At 41.5% G+C, this 7,354-nt stretch overlaps 1 protein-coding gene across 4 annotated transcripts in view; it reads right to left on the reverse strand.

The window, feature by feature from the left end:
* The window catches only part of LATS1 (large tumor suppressor kinase 1), a 49,161-nt gene extending 45,145 nt beyond the window's left edge, over positions 1-4,016 (reverse strand). For 2 of the 4 annotated variants that reach the window (XM_045805328.2, XM_045805327.2), the window contains exon 1: positions 3,378-4,013. The gene's annotated coding sequence lies outside the window, so the exon portion shown is untranslated. Of the gene's footprint in view, positions 1-2,459; positions 2,543-3,377 lie in introns of all 4 variants that reach the window. The other 2 variants (XM_045805329.2, XR_006780942.2) reach the window with 2 other exon arrangements.
* Positions 4,017-7,354: the final 3,338 nt, after the last annotated feature.

Here is a 7,354-nt window from a genome sequence, read left to right on the forward strand (position 1 = left end):
AATAAAATAAAATTTTTGAAAAAGGAAAAAAAAAAGGAAAAGAGATACCAAAAAAATAAAATGAAATAAAATTCTGACACTTACTCTCAGATTGCCTTCTAGAAAGGTGTACTAATTTACAATTTCAACCAACATGATATAGTCAACAGTGGCATTAACAAATCTTAGTAATCTTTGCTAACTGCAAATGTAAAAATTCAAATTAATAATAAGTAAAGAGAGTTTTTAAAAGAATTCTTCAAAGCAAAATAGCTTACTGCTAACTCATGTTACACTGGTGCCAGATAATCTTCCAAAGAAATAGTTCTGGTCATATCACTTCTCTACTCCAGAACCCTCAATGACTCCTTTAAATTAGTGGTTAGAGAGCTCTGGAGTCAAACTGCAGGGTACAAATCCCAGTTCTACCACTAACAGGCTGTGTAATCTTGGCAAGCTGTGCCTCAAGTTTCTTCATATTCAAATGTGGGCAATAATGGTTCTTTCTAATCAGGTTATTTTGAGCATTATGCTCAAAATACAGTTTAATACAGTTGACACTTGAACAACACAGGGGGTTTGGGGTGCCAACCCCATATGCAGTTGAAAAGCTGAGTATAACCTTTGACTCCCCGAAAACTCAACCATTAATAGCCTACTGTTGACCAGAAGCCTTGCTGGTAACATAAACACAGTTAACATAAACTTTGTATAAGTATTATACTCTGTATTCTTACAAAACGTAACTTTTTCTTAGTTTTTTTTCAGTATTTCTAGGTTATACAATTGAGTATCTGTGAGTGTTTTCAAACTGTCGCAAATCTCCCCCAAATTTTCCAATATATTTAATGAAAAATATCTGTGTATAAGTGGACCCGCACACTTCATATCTGTGTTGTTCAAAGGTCAATTATGCATGTCAAATGGGTAGAATAAATGCCCAACTCAATGTCAGTCATCTTCTTACCTCTTTTCACTATCTTACCTGGATTCTCCCCACTGTACCTTATACTCTAACCAAGCCAAATTACTTGCTCTCAGCTTTTGTACCTGTGCTTTTCTACCTTCATGTCCTTACTCATCCTGTTTCTTCTTGGGAGAGCCCCTACCATATTTCTTCTTGTAGAAATTATACACAACTTTTAAGGTGCCATTCACATGCCGTCTTCACAAAGATTTCATTGAATTGCCCGTTTGTTATCCTTCTCTGAACTGTAAATGACTTTGCATGGTCAAATAAAATCTATGTTTTTGCCCTACTCTTGTAGTTGTCTCATTTTTCCTACTAGATCACAGATTCATAGAGAATAGGGTATCTTAAATATATATATCCCACCCCTCCATACACACTCCGGATGAGGAAATGGATCCAGAGAGATAAACTGGCCTAAGTTCACACAGCCAGCTGGAGGTCACACTAGAAACAGAATCCACACATCCTGAACTGGCCCAGCGCTCTTCTCATCAGAACCTGCATCTTGAGTTTCCTAAAGGCAGGGATCATGACTCACTCATTCTTTTAAGGAACACTTAAATTGGTTACACTGAACAGACAAAACCTCGGTTTCTTTTGAAACTTCATACCTTCATCAAATATGTAAATGTCAGCAAACCCAGTTTTTGTGGCTATCTTGTCCAACTTGGGGGGGGGGGGAATAGGTACCATTACATAATAAGATTTCAAAGTGTTACCTTGGGTTGAATTAGGTTTATAAAAAAAGACGGTCTGTCTCAATGCTTTGACTAAGTCAGTTATGAGAACAGCAATAGTAGTAATATGTACTGTTTCTTTCTTACCAGCATATAGTCTCAGTTGTTTAGACAGCAATATTCAAGACTCTCTTCCATACTGATGACATTTTCTTCAATTTGCTTTCTACAAAGCTGATCAAAAGTGAAAACTACCACTATATTTTATCTTATGCTGAAAAATAACTATTTCCACTTGATAAAAATGTTGTTCGACTAAGTAACTTTGTGGTCTACAAAAAACCACTAATCTAAATGTAACATCTAGAATGAAAACTAAATAACCAGAGTTGGATCTATTCCAAGGCTATATTTATACAGAATAACAAGGACTAGCATTAAAAACAAAAACAACCTATAGAAGAAAACAGATATCATACTAAAAACAAAACAAAACCCAAAACTTATAAATTTTTTCATACCAAAAATTGTAAAAGTTATTTTTTTCATTTGCTTTTGGAGAGTGGCAAGGCATATTCGATATTCAGGCTTAGAAAGAATGCACCTTCTCCAGCATGTGCCACGATCTAGTTTCTTGCAGCCACAGCTGATGAGAGAACACAATGCTACTTCTTTTACTGTTAAATCAGTCAAATTCCTCCACTGCTTTAGGGAATCAAGTAGCTCATTTTACCTGCCTATGAACTTATTAAAGGAAAAAAATAACCTTACTTAAATCACAAATGTAGTTATCTTAGCAGAGAACATTCATTTCAATTATAATGTCCTACCTTTTCTTCCTCATGAAGGAAAATTGATAAAGAATTTTAATCTTCAATAAATAATCCATAAAGGCCTGACAAGCTTCATGATCCTGGGTGAAGTGACACAATATTTGTGTGTGAGACTTTTTCTTATTTCTCACTAGAGTTATGAATAACTTTTACACAACGATATATATTTTTTAAGTCATAGTAACATATGGGGCGACAAACATTATTAAACTTTGTTCTCTTAGTAACTTTCAAATGGAGAAGTCAGAGAATGGGGTTAAATCAAGTCACCGGAGAATCATTCTTTGAGATTCAAGTTCTTTTTGAAGTTATAACAAATAATATTCCTTTCCTTTTCTTTCCTTCATTTTATGTACACATTCCTACTCCATAAAAATCGCTCTATCGCTCCTACCCCTTCTATGAACAGTAAGCTAACATTACAGTGGACGGGAAATAGAAATTCCCAGGCTTTCTTCAAGGTAAATCCAGGATCGAGTCCCTCTGGGATGCAAAGAACTGCAGCTCTTTCACTGCAATTTTCTTTCAGAACCACCTTTCACTTTCCTTCCTTCGTTAACACCGACCCGTCCGTGTTGGGGATGGGGTGGAAGCGGGAGACAGCCGCCGCAAAGCCTCAAGCAAGCCCAACTCTCCACAACCTAACCTGCACTTCCAAGGCCGCAGTGCCTGCGGCTCTTCCTTCAACCCCAGGCGCGGCCAACCCTCGCTTCCCCAGGGCAGGGCTCAGCTCAGGTCCATGCAACCAGCCAAATCAGGCCCGCATCGGACCGACTCGGCCCGGCCCGCCCGTCCGCAGCAACCCCTGGACCCCCGCCAGCGGGGCTGGGCGTGGGCCCCGGCGGCCACCGCCCCGCCAACTCGCGCTCGGGAAGAGAGAGTGCGCCCCACCCGCCACGCCAGCCCCAGACCTACCTGCAGGGGAGAGCGGGGCTCCTGGACAGCGGCCACGGGCCTGAGGGCGGGCGCCCAGGTGGCTGGAGCCCGTCCCAGGGACCTCAAGTATCCCTGGTGGGACAGGGCCGGGAGAGACTGGGGGGCTGCCGCGGGCCAGCGCGGCCCGTCGCGGGGGTCGCGGGGACCTGGCTCTCCCCTCAGCACCAGTCCACCGCCGCCGCCGCCATTTTGCCTTCCACTCGGTGTCGCCGCCGCCGCACTCCGCCGCAGGTTTCCCGGATGTAGGCATTTCCCGGCGTCGCTTGCGCGGGGGCCGAGAACTGGGGGCTTCTGTCCGCCCGGCTGCCAGCGGCCAGCGCGCCGCCTGTGGCCTCCCGCCTTCCGCTGGTCGCCCTCTCCTCAGCGTGTTGGCGAGCGTCGCCCCGCGTCGCCCCCGCCTGGCGCTGCCCGGGTGACTTGCCCCGGCTCGTGGGATCAGGCTCTCCCCCTCCCAAGTCCGCTCATTTCAGTATCTTTTTTTAAATTGCGCTCTTTCTGTGCACGAATAGAGAATAAGATGTGCATCTCAAGGAGTTGAATTCTCAGTAGGAAACAGCAATGAGTTGCTCTGAAACCTTGGTGTGGGCACTAGGATGGAGATTTCTAGAGGCTTTGAAATGAATTGAGTTTTGCTTAGCACTCTTTCCCCAAGTAAGTCCGTAGTTAAGTATTTGCCGAATCAGCCAGATTAATACATTCTTGAGCCAGGACGGGGTTAACAGAGTTTGGAGATTTTTGACTTGTTAACTGAATGGGTAGACGGGGATATCATTATTGCCATAATTGGAATAACGGTGACTCCCAGGAGAGGTTTTATGTCTTGCTTAGTTGAATTAGACGTTTGGAACGGGTCACTTGGGTTATGGCATTTTAAAGTACCATCTACCCTTTGTAAAGAGTGCCTTTGCCAAATCTGCCTCTAGAAAATATATAGTTAGTATTTTCAAACATCTTTTTCTTTTTTCTATCTTTCTTTTCTTTTTTTTTTAAGATTTTATTTTTTTAAGTAATCTCTACACCCAACATGGGGCTGGAACTCACCACCAAGAGTCACAGGCTCGACCGACTGAGCCAGCCAGGAGCCCTCTCAAAACATCTTTTCATTCTTCTACTAAAGACTATAAAAATTTTCTTCAAATTAAAGACCTCTTTTCATGATGTTAAATTAAATGGCCTTTGTATTCTGAGGTTCAAACGTGAAAACCTCTGTTAAAAGAAGATTCCATTCCAAGAGCACTTCCTTGAAACTCTACAAGCACAAGCACAGAGATTGTAGAAGATAGAGGGTATGACCCAAGGTGGGTCACATAATAGACCTAGGTCTTATTTTCTTCAACTGCAGGACTAAGTAACCTTTGGGGACTTTCAGCCTCAAAATTACATGAATCTAGTATGTTCACAGGCCTGCTTGTCCTTTCCAGAAGGATTTTGTATCTGGAAAAGCATACTGCCCCCCAAATCTTGTCACCTCTGTCACCATCCAGGGAACTTCTTTACTTAAGCTCTTCAATTCCAAGCCTAAAGTTGAGTATCTTCATAAACTACTGTTCTGGGGAAATTTCCCAGATAATTCAGGGAGTTCAGTGAAAATTGCTCTATCTGGGACTAGAGGTTTAACTCCAATGAAGCAGGGGGAGAGAAGAGCAGGAAAGAAGAGAAGGAATGGTCAGGAAGGATGAAGCAATCCCCAAGATAAAAAGCAGCTGAGACTAGGGAGTGGGGGGAGGTGAAAGAGCAGGGAAATGCTTACTAATGCTGCTGGATGTCTCTGAATGACAATACCTACCACTGCATTTGAAAGGCTTTGTATTGCTGTGATGGAAAACCCTTGGTCCAGGTTCAACCTACTCAACTTCAATGCTTCATGGAAATGGGGACTTAGGGTTTCAGTTTTTTTTAATCAACAGATGTAGGGACCAAATTTCATGCTTGGGTGAGTATAGGAACAGGGACAGCAAACATGGAAGAAGTCTGAAGAGCAATGTGGCCCTGAGAACTTAAGTCCTCCCAGTAACTCAGTCTTAGGGGAACGCTATAGGCTATAAGCAGCCCACACTTAAGGGGTGAATTGCGTTCTACCTCTTTTTGGGCAGAGAATTTACATAAATCAGTTGGAATTCTGAGCAGATTCATCTCTTCATTATTTTAAAAAACATATCAATATGGACTCATGGATATTTTATAGTTTGAGTATTTTATTTATTTTGATCAAATTGTTCCAACTTTGACTGTTAGGAGCTCTTCCAGTTGAATTGGCTTCTGTGTCCCTTTGACATACCCTTCTCCCCATTATTATGACCTTTTAAAATTGTTTTTTAAAAGAACTCCCTAGTTCTCTACATCCCTTTAGGGGCACCGAGATGGCTGAGGTTGTTAAGCATCTGACTCTTGATCTCAGCTCAGGTCTTGATCTCAGGGTCATGAGTTCAAGTACCACATTGGGCTCCATGGAGTGTGGAACCTACTTAAAAAAAAATAAAAGAACTTCCTTACTTTCTGACAGTACGAAATGCTTCAAGCTATCTTATATATTCCCTGTCCTTCCAAGAAGTCCTTGTTCCTTTTATTGGAGAATGGTATTAGAGACCAAATCTGGGGGCACCTGGGTGGCTCAGTTGGTTAGGCATTTGCCTTCGACTCAGGTCATGATTCAGGAGTCCCTGATGGAGCCCTGCATCACATCCCCTGCATCACATCCGGCTCCCTGCTCAGCAGGGAGTCTGCTTCTCCCTCTGCCCTCTGCTTCTCCCTCTGCCCTTCACCTCGTTAATGCTCTCTCTCTCACTCTCTCTCAAATAAATAAAATCTCAGGGGAAAAAAAAAAAGAAACTAAATCTGGTTTCTAGATATGCTTGTTACTACTGGGGTATCATTGTTTATAGGGCATCTCTTGCTAAGAAATTTTAAAATTTAACTTCATTCCATACTATGAAGGGGTAAAGTCTGTGTTTAGATGAGTTGCAGCTATTATTTTACAGTCTATTATTACAGTTTAGCTTCTTATGTCCACGGCCTGCACAAAAATTTTTTGATAGCTGATGCATTTCTGATGACTCTGTTAGGCTAGTCTGTCAGCTACTATCCCCCAAAGTCTAGTTATGACAGTTTGGAACCAGACATTAGTTTATTTTTAATTAATTTATTATTTTTTTTTTATTATTTTTTTTTACCTCATCAGCTATATTCTAGTCATTCTTTTTACCCGCTCCCCACCCCGTGGTTCACCTAATACAGCAAAATGTTGGAATTGTTTTGATGCTAAGATGATGGTAGTCTGTTAGTTCTCTACATTGACATTTAATGTTGTGGTTCAGAAGATACTACTCAGAGTGAATACTTGCTTGTTGTAGTTCAAATGTCCCCAGGTTTCTGATCTGTAAGACTACAGAGCACTGCTACTGCTTCAAACCATGTAACTAGTCTGAGCTGGGTACCATATTGATACCATAAGCTTAAATGAAGGCTTGATATAAACTATACTGGTGGACTTAGTATTCTTCTTAGACAAGATTCTAGAATGGATTATTAAAAGGATGTTTCCACAATAAATGGAAGTGTTACAAAGGACAAAGAATTTTTCAATTATACAAAATTTTTGATGGGATAGCTATAGCACTGGTATCTCCCCACAGCAGCTTTGTGAACAAGATTAATAAATGGGGCAGAATGTCAATAAATTGACTAGAGTCAAGTACCAGTGATTCACATGTCACTGATAATTGGGAGGACTAGAGGAGTGGGCCTAAGCACTTGAGTACATTCATCCTATCTCCTAACCAATGGGATGAGAGTGTAGATCATTCTGGGAAATTCTGAAAATAATCAGCTTCTGCTGAAAACGTTCAAAGGAGATTGTTAGTTCTTTCCTCTATGGAAATAAGCTTTGTCTTTGTAGAACAGGGATTGACCTATATATAGTAAGAATCAAAATCATCTGCATTAACTCAACACTAGGG

The sequence above is a fragment of the Ursus americanus genome, chromosome 11, assembly GCF_024610735.1.
Source record: "Ursus americanus isolate L20-20 chromosome 11, mUrsAme1.1.p, whole genome shotgun sequence".
Classification (NCBI taxonomy): Eukaryota; Metazoa; Chordata; class Mammalia; order Carnivora; family Ursidae; genus Ursus; species Ursus americanus.